The sequence below is a fragment of the Microtus pennsylvanicus genome, chromosome 21 (assembly GCF_037038515.1).
Source record: "Microtus pennsylvanicus isolate mMicPen1 chromosome 21, mMicPen1.hap1, whole genome shotgun sequence".
In the NCBI taxonomy this organism is placed as follows: domain Eukaryota; kingdom Metazoa; phylum Chordata; class Mammalia; order Rodentia; family Cricetidae; genus Microtus; species Microtus pennsylvanicus.
Genome location: NC_134599.1, coordinates 16,135,243 through 16,149,337, shown reverse-complemented (window position 1 = coordinate 16,149,337; position 14,095 = coordinate 16,135,243). Strand labels below are relative to the sequence as shown.

At 42.6% G+C, this 14,095-nt stretch overlaps 1 long non-coding RNA gene across 1 annotated transcript; it reads right to left on the bottom strand.

Annotated features, from left to right (window-relative positions):
- Nucleotides 1-515: 515 nt before the first annotated feature.
- Nucleotides 516-10,271, bottom strand: LOC142839480 (uncharacterized). Its single transcript, XR_012908763.1, has 3 exons — nt 10,203-10,271; nt 9,180-9,238; nt 516-738 (listed from the first exon to the last, which is right to left on the bottom strand). It is a non-coding gene; the product is annotated as an uncharacterized LOC142839480 (long non-coding RNA).
- Between the last annotated feature and the right edge of the window lie 3,824 nt (nt 10,272-14,095).

The window sequence follows — 14,095 nt, the reverse complement described above, 5'->3', positions numbered from 1 at the left end:
ACACAATAGTTCCCTTCTCTGTCCCCCAGAGAAGACACAGCAGAGATAATTATACGACAGTGATAAGATATTCTATTGGTTATCTTTCTTTCCTGATTTTTAAATTTTACCTTTATGAGTATGGGTGTTTTGCCTGTGTGTGTGCCTCTGCATTGCATGCATGCAGTGCGCATGGGGTCCAGAAGAGGGTGTTAGATCTCGTGGAATGGAGTGACTAACAGTTGTCAGCCACCATGTGTGTGCTGGGAATAGAACCAGGAACCTCTGAGAATGGTAGGCAGTGCTCCCAATTGCTAAGCTGTCTCTCCAGTACCTGGTTACTTTCCCTAAAGTTAATTTGATAGTAAAAATAATATGCATAATGGATCAATATTTGCTGTAATTTTAATTTAGAATACATTTCAAGAACATTAATTCTTAAGTCTGGCACATATATATTATCTGGCATATATGTACACACACACACACACATCTTTCCTTCCTCATTAGCCAGCCTGAGTGTCACTCAGCCAGCAGAGAGGAACAGCCAGGGGACCCAGGAAGCCAGGACAAGGAAGCTCCTGAATCAGATGGGTTCTCAGACACTTTTCCCCTTCCCTCAGGCTGAGATATTCTGCCATCTGTTTTGATTAAACCTTTCAAAATTCAACTTGTGTTTTTCCTTCCATTCCTTTGAAATCTCCTTTAATTCGGGAGTCTTCAGGCTTTCTTCTTTCCCTTAACTACCATCTGGTGCTTCTATTAAAAAAAAAAAGAAAAGAAAAGAAAAGAAGAAGAAGAAAAAGAACAAGAAAAAGAAAACACATAAAACAAACACTCTCTGAGTTCCTTGGAAAAAAAGGTATAATGATGAGGCTAATTTATTCCCATAGTGAGGCCCATTACTATTTCCATGGCAACAGACTGTGATGTTCTGAACATGGGACTTTGCAATCATCACAAGAACAGAATGGCAAAGGGCCCTGTTCAGACTCTTTGTCCTTATGGATACTTGGGGTAGTCACCCTTGGTGGCTCCCAAGTGCCTACAGAATTGAGTCCAAAGGACTTAGCATATTCAAGGTCCTTCTCAGTCTGGTCCAGTAACCCAAGACTTGTTGTCTGCCAGTCCCAGGGGCCTATGGGTCTCTGGTCTTTTTCTCCCTCTTCTATTGTCTTGGACTTATTTATCATAAACCTTCATGTCTCCATGCTTTTGCCTCTACGGGCTCCTCTCCTAACAACACCCTCCTCCCTAGTCTACTCCTCTCTCCTTTTTTTCTTAACCTAATGAAATCCTCTTTGTTCTAAAGAGTTAGCTGGAGTGCTATTTTCTCCACAGACTCTTCCATGGATCACCCAGGCAATAACCAAACGTTTTTCTGTCTCCCCAGAATTTTGCTTAAACAGATGCAAAGACAACTGAGATTTTGAACCATTGCAGCCTCGAGCTCCCCCGTTTGAACTGGATTCATTGCTCCACCTGCCTGCTTCAGTTTTGCAAACCTCCTCAAACATTTCCCATGATTTTTCAATGATTCTGAGGCAAAAGTGGCATCTTAATCCCTTTTTACTGTTAGGAACCCTAAGGTTTGTAAATGATTGGAGCGGCAGAGCCAGTGCAGCTTCCATGGGTGGAAAGAAAGTAGGACTTTAGAGTTAGGCCTCTTTGAGTGCCAGTTTCGGGAACTCTCTCCTAGCCTTCCTTTTCTTCACCTGTGAAATGACAACAGACCAAATGAGATTCTGTATGCTAAGGTATTTAGTATATTAGTTAGATGCCCAACTCTTCTTTTTCTTTCCCGGATCTAGCAACATCTGAGAACAAATTTTTCCCTTCCGTTTTTCTTGCTCCGACTTTTAAATGATGCTGAAGTTCAGAGAGCCAAGCAAATAAAGGTTTTCCGCCTCTACCAGAGAGAAATTCCACCTCCCATCCCCTGCCTGTGATGTAGTTTAATAAAAGAAGCTACCAGACAGAGCTGTTGTGAAACGGAGCCGTGTAGGAATACACGGAGCTCTTGAGCACGGCGTTGGAGACACTGTAAGCACTCAGGATGTCGCAATCACATTATCGCTGCCATCATTATCATTATTATTATCATTATTCTTGTGTGACAGGACAATAGGCCCTGTGAGAATTGCAAAAATTAGCAAGATGGCCTTATGACACCTGTCCTCACAATTCCCTTCCTAGTGACCCCCCACCGTCTGAGCGGCCATTCCCTTCTCCATGACAGGAGGCTTGAGATGGGCATCTGTGCCTGAGCTGAACGTTCTTCTGTTGAGTTGACCAGAACAAAGCGGTGCAGAGGGTGGGCTTTCAGGGGAAACTTGTCAAAAAGAATGCCGAGTGGGCTTGTTTTTCCTCTCTCTCTAGAGAAAAGGATCTCATACTGAAATAGAACCCCAAGGCCTTAGGCTTTCTCGTCACCAAGACATTAATCTTCAGTGGTAGAGTGTTGGTTGGCAGAAGCAGTTTTGTGAAGGTTGTGTGTATTGGAGTGATCTTGTGTGTGGTACGAAGGACTGAACCTGGGGCTTTGTCTGTGTTGGCTAAGCACCTTACCCCTGAGCTGTATCCCTACCCTTGAAGAGACCTTTGAACGCTTAGATATTTCTGCTGCTGTTCCTCTTCCTTCTTTGGTATTATTTCCTTTGGGGACATGATTTCACCATGTACTCATAGCTGGCTTGGGACTCGCTCTGTAGTCCAGGCTGGCCTCAAACTTTCAGAGCTCCTCCTGCCTCAGTCACGTGAGAGCTGGGAGTAAAGGTGTGTGACATGAGGCCTGGCCTCCTTTAGCATTTTATTTTATTTTATTTTATTGAGATTTTGTGTGTGTGTGTGTGTGTGTGTGTGTGTGTGTGTGTGTGTGTGTGTGTGTCCCAGTCCAACCTCAAATTCATTATATAACTGGACCTGGCTTTGAATTCCAGATTTTTCTGCTTAGCCTCCCAAGTGCTGGGGTTACCAGTGTGAACTACCCTAATCTTTCTTCATTGGATATAAACCATTCCCAGATTAAGAAACAGACTCTCTTGATCTCTGGAAGATGACAGGTGGAGTCTAAAGAAAGTGTGCCTGGAAAACATGTCAACCAGGCACCAAGAGGAACCCCTGCTGGACAGTGTAGTGGGATTATCACTCATATTTACTTTTTATTAATTACCAATTTGATGTCAGGTCCACTGTTGAGCTAAGCAACACAATGGTACCCTACTATCAGCTGCAAATCAGCAGCTCCAAGACCCCCAATGAATACCTGAAAGCCCGGAGAGTAAACTTTTTCCCCAGCTTACAACAAGCTTGAGAACATTCACCCTTTACTTAAGGGAAACACTTTACAACTTTTTCTGGCCTACTCAAATGCTAGCAACTCTAGTTTTGCTCTTTGTTCATTATTAAGTAAAATAAAGGTTTCTTGAATAGAAGCGGTTTCTTGATACCGCCACAGTCAATCTGCTCGCAGGAATGGCTAAGTTAATGACCAGTCAACAGGCAGGTAACAAACACAGTGTGGATACAACTTAACAAAGGACTGATTCACATCCGTGTGCGATAGACTAGCACAGTGCTAATTTCACCAGGCCACTTAGAACAGCATGCAATTTAAAACTTATGAATTTATTTCTGGAATTCTTCTACTTAATATTTTGGGGCTGAGGTTGACCTTGGGTACCTGAAACCATAGACAGCGGAGTTGCTGATAGAGGGGGACTACTGTACCATGCAATCTGGTTTAGCAATCTGCAGTACTCCCCCTAACCTCCCCTCCCCTCCCGCCGCAACTACCTAAACTACCCTGATTATGAAGGGTGTTCTTCACTCTGTGTAAGGGAAGGCTACTCCGTGCCAGCACTCGCTCAAGGGACAGAGGAAGGATTTAAATTTAAACTTAAGTTGCAGGAACCTTAGACCCCATGCTCTTTCCACAATGCATCCTGGAGCTCTTGCGGTCATCCAAAGATATCCCAAATTGCATTGTGGGTGATTACAGACCACAGTGTCAGCTGCTGGCCCCTCTATTTCTTGATTTTCATCATGTTAAAGTTAGAATTGGGGCTTACTCTCTCTGGCTTTTCCTCTGGCCCTCACTTAGACTGTGGCCACTGGACTGGGCCTCTTCAGGAACAGGTTTGGACCACAGCATTTGGGGTCCCAGGGAGGGGCTGTGCGGTGAGTTCTTTGACACTTTTCCCTCTTAAACTTCCCTCCACTCCTTCCCTTCCTTTCCTGTCCTCTGCTGCTGGGGGAGGGTGGGGGACGTTTGCTCTGACTTACTGCAGGCTTTGAGCTCTTCTGAGTCATCTCTGTGCTGGTGTTCTCCCAACTGCAATCAGCATCCTGTGGGTGCCCTTCCCCAGCTGCCCGGACCCGTTCAGATGGACTTGGTTCAGCCCCGAAATGACACCAAGATTCATTAGTAAATTGGACACACACACAAGAATCAAAGACTCCCCAGCAACCAACGGGGCTTAGGCAAGTTTTGGAGTGTTGAGGCCAAGATTAATGTGCAAACACCATTAGAATTAATGAACTACTTTGCATTCAAGCATGCAGTTCGCATTTACATTGGTTGTACCGACTGTTAAAGTCTGCTTCTTAAATTAAGATGCTTATTGGGTAGCTAAATGATGGGTGTAAGTTTTCAGCTTAGCCATGCGTTAAAAGAAACAACCACCACCTGCATCTTATACAGCTGTATAAAATATCCATCTCTGCCTTAGGAATTTTAAAATTTCCCATTTATCAAAAATTAAGAAGCAAGCATGGATTTATCTACTTAGAGAAGAAATTCTTGTGGCTGTTCTCCTAAAATAAATTCTAGGTGTCCTTTCGAGGACGTCAAGAGGCCCAAGGTCATGGAACTCTTCCTGATTCCCATGTTAAGTGCTAGGTGATGTAGTTATCCCATTTCAAAGAAGTGTTTTGCCTCTGGTGGAATGTTGCTTCTCACTGTCGGCTCGTGCATCTTCCTCTGCTTGTCTCGTCCCTTCTGGGGGCCACCTGGGATTACTCTCAGACAACTTCAAATTCTGGTTCTTACGATTTTCTATGTGACATTGTGATCTATTTTTCTTTTGAATTTTTGGTCTTTGTTAGGGTGGGGTTTCATTGGCTTTGTGTTTGCTTGAAGAAGGGTTTCACTGTGTGACCTAAACTAGCACAAACTCACAACAATTCTCCTGCCTCACCCTCTCAAGTGCTGGGATTACAGATGTAAGTCATTCACACCTGGCCTGAGGTGGTTTTAAGAAAAATGGCCTAGTCCTACAGTGAGTATCTGCACAGTAGCCATAAGCAACATGAGAACATGGGTCTTCTGTCTATTCTTGTTTGTTGTGCATGAGTGTGTGGTGTACCCGTGTGTGTGTTCGTAGCTGGTAAGTGGGCATTCACTGTCTTCCTCCACAACTGCCTATAGTTTTTGCTTTGTTCTGCGACTGGCTCTCACAAGACTGGGTGGCCAGCAAGCTCCCACACTCACATCCTCCGGCCTCTGCCTCCCAGCTCCAGCATGACAACTGCAGTTTGCCAGGAGCTTTCTGTGGGGGATAGGGACCCAACTCAGGTCCTCAGGCTTGAGCAGAAAGCATTTGATCCGCTGAGCATCTCCCTCGGTTCCCTGCCCCTCCCCTCCTTTTTTAGACAGGGTTTCTCTGTGTAGCCCTGGCTATCCTGGAACTCTCTTTGTAGACCAGGCTGGCCTGAAACTCAGAGATCGTCCTGCCTCTGCCTCCGTGTACCAACACTGCCCGGGCCCGTTTCCATTTTTAAGAATACATGGCTATGTGTTTTTGATGAATCAGGATGGAGAATCTTCAGATTCCATGGACTGAAACTTCTTGTTTTGTACTTGACCTGATGACAGTGGATGCTTTGCTTACTGTAGCAACAAAGATGTCTATTTGCAAAGATGTAGCTATGTGGAGGAGCTGGGATTCTTGTGACCTCCCTTGGCCACACTTTTAAATGTTTCCTAGTAATTTGTGTTCTGCAAGGAATGAAGCAGAGCCATAGTTCTGCAGAAACTTGATAGTGTCCTCCCTGGGGAGCTTCTTGTTGCTGGGCTTCCTGTGAAGCGGCCACCCCAATCTTCCCTCTCGGTGTGGGCCCTCGGCATGTGTGTTTCCAATGTATTTAGAACCAGGGGGTGTGGCAGGACAAAGGCTGGTTAAAGGACTTAAAGAGAAAAGGGGCCTCCTACATGGAACTCAGTCCCGTGCCGAAATTACTGCGGTCCCTGCCGCTGCCACCCCATGTGTTCTGGCTTTTTAGTGGGATTGTTCTCTGCAGCTTTGCTTTAAGAGGTAAAGCACCATTGCCCACTGCAAGTCTTAATGAAAAGCAGCTCATAAGCAAGTGACGTAACCTAATTGTAATCCAGGGATCAACTTGGTTATATTATTTAAAGAAATAGCATCCATTTTCGTGACCTGATTTAGAAAAGAAACCAGGGAAGGAAAAAAAAAAAAGAAACAGTTCAGTTCTTGGCTTCCTGTGCTTGCTCTAATGAGAACACTGGTAAATAATTCAGAAACAATGACTTTCAAGAACGTTAAACTCAACTTAGCTGGGGATTCTAGCTCAAAGAGACAAAAGCTGCTTAGAGAAAATTATAAGTGTTCGTGAAAGAGTTCATTTTTGCAGAAAATGTAGTCATTTAGAAAGTTTATTTTCCTAAGTAGTTCAACACATTTGGAGCTGAGTAGGTGCAAGGGAACAGCTCAACGCTGTGCTCTGTGGAAGCTTCAAGTCCCACTCAAATGAAAAAAGCATCAGTCCATCTCAGAAACAAAGGCATGGGGCAATAGAAAGTATTAAGAGTGGGTAGAGGGAGGCAGAGGCAGAGACAGAGGCAGGCAAATCTCTGTGAGTTCAAGACCAGCCTGGTCTACATAGTGAGTTCCAGGACAGCCATGGCTACATAGTAAGACTCAATCTCAAAAAAAAAAAAAAAAAGGTAGGTAGAGAAAACAGGAAGGAGCTGGAGCTATTGCAGCTCTCCAGACTAGCTTTGCAACTATTCTATAAATCTAAACCTATTCTAAAATTAAAAGTTTATTTTTAAAACCTGGTTGGGGAAACAGTTGGGTGTACGACTAGAAACACGTCTATCCTCGTTGCATGGTTTATAGAAGGAAGACCAGGCCTGTGTAATAGGCAGCTCTGTAAGTAACATGTTTGCTCTGTGAACTTCAGAAGGACGAGGTGGACTCGTGTGAGTCCTGATTCCTATTAATAACGTGCTGGGAATCGAGGGGGTGGACTGGCCATTTGGTCCTTCCATGAACCTCGTCTAACTGAGTCATGCTTATAACAATATGGTAAACCATTTACAGATTGACCTCTCAAGAGCTAACAGTTCTCCAGAATCTGTGTTGGCCTAGTTGCTTCTCCTATGCCACTTGCCATTCACCAGTAGGGATAACCGCTCTTAAAGTTTGATTTTTCTCATATCCTTGTTCTTCAACTGGTTCTATTACATTGATGTCAGGGAGCAAACAATATGGTAGCTTTGCTTCTGAACTTACCAAACTATGTGATAGAAAAAAACCAACCAACAGATAAACTATCAAACAAATAGATTAAATGTATACAAATATCACTTACATAAATAGCAGTAATAATATTAAAAAAATAATTAGAGGTGTGTAGCACGAATAATAAAAACCCAGAGACAGACATTGGGATTCAAGATGAAGATCAGAAAAGCAAAGCAGCCAATCACTAGAGAGACCTTTTACCTCTACCAAATCTTCAGACCGAAAGGGAGAGATCCTGTCTCCAGGAATCCTCAGACTCCACACGCCACCGAGTTCCTGTCTCTTCCCCCTTTATATTCCTCTCCCTGCCCAGCCATAACTCTTCTGTCTTCACCTCCCTAGAGCTGGGATTAAAGTCATGTGATCCCAAGTGCTGGGCTCACCTTCGTGTGAGCTCTTATTTCTTTTTTAGACAACTTTGATCTTGTGTAGCCCTGGGTAGCCTTGAATTTACAGAGATCTTTCTGCTTCTGTCTCCTGAGTCCTGGGAGTAAAGATTGTAAGAGCTGGAGCATGGGGGAGAGGTGCTGTGAGCGTCTGTCTCTAAGTAATGTCACACCTACATCCAACAACCACAAATGGCTTCATTTGTCAAATCATTTGTGAGAAGGCAGAGAGACATGGACGTTCATGGACTATGCCCCACATCTTAAAGGAAGTCTGCACAAATATTTAAGAACCACACATCATATTTCCGGAGTATAATGTGGAGGAGGTAAAAATAAGCAACAATTTTTTCCTTGGGTATTTTGAGAAAGGGTCTCACCATGTAGCCTGGGCTGGCCTAAAACTGGCTAAATAGATCAGGCTGGCCTTGAACTCAGAGATTCTTTGCTTCTGACTGGAAATAAAGGCATAAACAGCCCACATCCAACAACATTTTAACAATGCTTGAAAAATTTAAAACATGCTTTGATCATTCAGCCTTACCAAGTTCGAAAACAAACAGGGAGCACAGAAGGGGCACCTTCTGATCCAAAGTATGGGTGTTTTAATTTTAGTTCATTTTCTGGAAAAGAACTTGACTGTAAAATCAAAAATTCAAGTTAATGCACTACTATAGGCATTAGAAAATTAATGGCAGTGCTAAAAAATAGAAGGAACAATAAAGAAAATGACAGAAGCCCTCAGGAGGCAGAGACAGGCAGATCTCTATGAGTTCAAGGTCAGCCTTACCCTGTGAGTTCCAGGACAGGCTCCAAAGCTACACAGAGAAACCCTATCTCAAAAAGTTTTTTAAAAATTAAGAAATAAAAATAAAAAAGAAAGAAAATGACAGAAATCCATTACATAAAAATCAGAAACGGTAACAATGCAGATCTTTGACAAAACTAAGGGACCATATTTTACCTGTTTTTAGCCACTCTTGTATACTTTAAGTACATGAAATAACTTATAATTGATGATATCTCAACATAGTAGATCAGCCTATGACAAGCCTGATCTATGATTAAAAACAAAACAAGAGAAGGCTCAAATAAACAATCCTGTAAAGAAAACAAAAATTTAGCTATAATCATAATAAAAATTCTTTCACTGATATAGCATACACACACACATTTACACACAAATTTTAATATCTAACCTACGAAGCAGGAACTATACTAGACCTATGATCATAAGCGAAAGAGGAATAATAGTTAAACTTACCACAAAGAAAACACGAGGCTCATGTGATTTTACAGTCAAGTTCATTTCCAGAAAATGAACTAAAAAATGGAAAATTCATTTTATGAGACTAGTATATCCTCAATACTAAAACCAGGCAATGACTACACAAGAAAGAAAAATATAAATCAATCATGTGCAAAGCCATAAGTATATAAAGGAAACATCCTAAACAATTCAAATCCAGATATATGGGACTTTTTAATCAAGCCAGTTTGGATTTATCATGCAATGATTAATTACCAGAAGGAAAAAAATTCTGTAATCTCATCCCAGCACATTAATAAAAGAAGCCAGCCATGTGACCTTCTCTGAGGATACAGGAAAAGCATTCAATAAAATTTAACAACCATTCATGATTCTAGAAAACACACGACTCTTAGCTAAGTGGAAAGACACAGAGACTTTCCTGAGCCTGGGGGTGGGGATATATACTCAATAGTCAAATGTTAGAAGCATTTTTAAGTACAGAGAGAAAAGGCGGCCATTATCATAAGGTCCAGTTAAAACCGTCCTGAAAACATAAGGTATGTAATGATATCCATGTAAGGATATCATGGCATGGTAATCAGTTGTTTAAGATGAAAATCCCCAGGATGATTGGACCACCACCACGGCCTGATCAGAGCCTGATTTTGATGTTTTGCGGGGGCTCTCTGGAATGTGGTTTTGTTCTTTTGCTATGCCTTGAAACCTTTTGGTGAAAACCAGACATGATACAGACTGGGTACAAGAAACCAAAATTAATAGGTCACTCGAGTTAGGTTTTATATTATCTGGTTGGAGTTAGGCCCTATTTACTGTTGGCTGTGGCTGTCAGTATTTTTACTAAAATGTCCTCCTGTGTCCTTGTTTCTGCCTCCTGTTGGCTTTGGGTTTCTCTAATCTAGGGTCCTTAAATGAGGTCTGAGACACACAAGTGAATTCCTTTGTTTATTTTCTCTAATCTTACAAAGGGATCCAAGAGATACAGCGATAAAGAGAGAAGAGGGCTGTTAGACTTACCTGGAAGGGGCAGACAAACGGCTCAACAAGTAAAGAATGTAAGCGAGCCTGAGGACCCGAGTAATATCTGCAGTGGAAGGAGAGAGCAGATTTCATAGTTGTCCTCTGACCTCCATGGGGTGAGAGCACCCTCCTACACACACACACACACACACACACACACACACACACACACACGAGAGAGAGAGAGAGAGAGAGAGAGAGAGAGAGAGAGAGAGAGAGAGAGAGAACTAGATGAACAAATAAATAAAAAAAAAAACTTCTGAAAATCAAGGTATTTGACTTTTAATAAACCTTTACCTCTGGGCTGTAGCCTTCACGAGGATTTGTTTTCTTTGTTTGTTGTTACCCTGCTCTACCCTTGTAAGAAAGGAAGGTGACAGGCAGTGGACTTGGGTGTTTCTCTCTCCATCCTTCCCCTTGAAGAAACTGAGAGTAATTCCCAGACCTTGGCATAGTCTTTAGTAAAGTCTTCACTAGATAGCTTGCAGTAAAGCAGTTTCCCTTGAGGGAGAAGAACAAAATACTGCGGGCATTTAAAAAGAAGAAGAGGAGGAGGAGGAGAAACAAAAACAAAAAATCAACAAAAAACAAAAAACAAAGGGTTACTTTCTATTTCTCCCAGCCTCAAGCATAATGGGGAGTTTTCTATTAACTGTAGAAAGAAATCTCTGAGGTACCAATCTAACAAAAGACAAAAGGTATGTATGAAAAATACAAAGACTTTTTTAAATATTTCTATTTATACCTCAAGGATTTCATATGTGCACACAATGTATATTATCATATCTTCTCCCACTGCCTCTCCAACTCCCCTATCTCCATCCTACATGTCCCCTTTCCAACTTCATGTCTTCTTTTAAAAGATCAGTCACCTAGTCCAACTAGCGAAGTGTGGTAGGACATGCATATAATCCCTGCAGCTGGCAGTTTATGCAGGAGAGAGGAAAATCTGCAACCAGCATAGGTTATCTAGTAGACTCAAGGCTAGCCTGAGCTACACAGCCAGGTGCTGTCACACACACACACACACACACACACACACACACACACACACACACACACAGAGCCAGGGGATCTAGTGGAGTGATAGAGAAATCATCTACAACAGGCAAAGGCCTCTGGCTTCAACCCCCAGCACTGAAAGTCTCTGTAAATGCACATACATCTCCTGAGCTGCAAGAATTCCACTCTATAATACTTGCCTTTTTCAATGTGCTTCTTAGCTGTTCTTCCAATGCAAAAGAAACGGTGACTGGTACTGTTAGTACTTGACCTTAAAGCAAGGCCATGCCACTAACTGTTCTCGGCATTAGTATATTCTTATTGTCTTGCACACAAAGCAAAACAACAACAACAACAACAATAATAATTCAGTTTAGAAATGTTGGCAACAAGATTGTTAATAAATATTATTGAGTCTCAGGGATTGTCTTGAATGCACATGTTTATAATATTAGGATTAATGAAATGGGAAACCTGCATAGACCTTCTGCCTGCCAAGGCTTGATAGTGGTCTTTCAAAGAAAAACGTTTGAGAGTTGTTTTGAACTATGAGCTGAAGTTGCCACAATTTTTTTTTCAGGGCATACCATTTTCACTTGAAAGAAAGACTCACAAACCATGGTTATTCAGACTTGGGAATTTGGCAGGCATTTCTTTAAAAAAAAAAATGAACAAAGTGAGCCCTGTTACTCAGGGATGGAGACCAGCTGCATCTGTTGCCAACCATGAGTGTTGAGCTTTCAGGCAAAACCTGGAATTTCAGGAAAGTTATATCCATCACCATGATCTTCACAATTTTTTAAAATAACTTTGATTATCAAATCAGAAGTGATATAAATAAGTGTGCACTCTGACATTACATAACGAAGCCTGTCGGCATCTTGAGGGACTCGCACATCAGTAAATGAGTGTTTTCAGATGAGCAAGAAGGACCAACAGGTTTATGTGACAACACGTAGGGACGCTTAGGTGATTTCAGAGTCCGCGGAAAGTAAGCTTTAGGAACTGTGATCTGTTGAATTGGATTTAGAGTCTTTGATGGAGAATAGCCCTAATGAAGTGAGGCTGGTAGGGTCTGCCTCCCTTTCACAGCTGCACATCTGGGTGACGCCTGTGTTCCTCCAGAGACTCCGGGCAGACAACATGCTGCCACAGCCGGAATGCTGACGGATATGAGAAGCCTCTGACTCTCGCTCTGCAAGGGGGAGGCTTGTGAAAATGCAGAGCAATGCCCCTCTTTTCACTTAGTTTTTCGATAAGGAAGATAGCTCTTTTTCATTTAAAAACATGGACTTTCTTATTGTGACTTGGGAGTGGGTTTTAAAATAGTTTTATTTCTCAGTTTTGATTTTGAATCAACAGACACAACAATCTATATAAACAAAGCTATTCGGAATCTTTAATAATTTTGACAGTGTGGAAGGATCCCAGGAGAAAAACTTTGAGACTCTTTGCCCTAGAGATAAAAAAAAAAAAAATCTCTCATTTGTCTCCCCAAGAGAAAGGGAGGAGGGCTAATCTTGGCAGCAATGTTGGTGATTTCTCTTCAAGAACATTATGAATGTATGTCAATAAGAGAGCACGCAAATACTTCCAGTCATATAATAAAAGTGGCTTTTTAAGTTAGAATGATTGTGCTAGGTTTGCTTGGATTAATGTGGTTAATTCTGAGAAATAAAAATGTGTTACAAAAACAGAGGAACAGAATAATGTATACACTTGTAGACATTTCCAAACCTGAGTCTTACCTCATCGCTTCCGGATGCACCCATAAACAGTTGGGATATATGCCTTTCACTGCAAATACCTGGGAAGGTCCAAACCAACCTGGCTTGGGGAGATGGATAAGCCACTTGCCCCACACGTGTGAGAACTGAATCAGATCCCCAGAACACATGTAACCGGGGTGGGTGTGGCTCCCACCTATAATTCGAGCTCAGAGGGTGTGGAGACATCCTAGCTAGTTACATCAGTCAACTGTGAGTTTTCGGCTCAGCAAGAGACACTGCATCAATTAAAAAGGTGAAGAGCTGTTGAGGAAGACACTTGGTGTCACCCTCCAGTCTCCACAAGCACTCACACGTCACCCACATGTGTGTAAACATGCACACACACGGGAACACATACATGAGGAAGAAGGAGGTAGAGGAAGAGGAGGAGGAGGAGGAGGAGGAGGAGGAGTAGAAAAGGAAAGGAAAAAGTCCAAATCAACTCCCTCAGCATGGGGACTGGGGCCAGGAGAAGTAGGAGACATTTCAAATGTATTCATGAAAACTCTGAAGAAAAAATACACGAAACAAATGTAGTCCAAAGTTAGCGTGAACTGATCTGAGGCCATGGGTATTGTTCTGTACGTTTTTTTTTATATAAATATCCTAGCTTTAAAACAACAACTTATTTTTAAATGCTGTGCAGTTGCTCTCATTTAGTAAAGAAAAGCCAGCTAGCTAGATCCCAGTGAAATACTTTTTTTTTTCCCATCCAGGGCCAAAGGGCCAGCTGTCCGGCATTTTGCCTGTTGTTTGTTGAGCCTAGTAAAGGATGGGCTAGTTGCGTGGTGGGGATGGCGGAGGGGGGGTAGGCGGAGTGGGGGGGATGTCTTTTCTGTCTGCAAAGCTCTTGATCCTGGGTTCTCAGTCATGGCTGCAGAGGAAATTCTCCCCCAGATTTCTTACAGGACCCCTGCAGCTGTCAGGCAGGGCATGAAGCCAGAATACCCAGAGAGCAGCTCTAACAGGCACCGGTGTAGTTCCCGCTCAGTGCAGAGCTCCCAACACAGAGGATCCTGTTCCCTTTCCTTCTGAAGCCAGAGAGAAGCCTTTGATTTGTGTGCTGATGATATCATGTAGCCTGCTGGGTGTAGCTGGGCTCTGGGCGCAGAGCTGAGA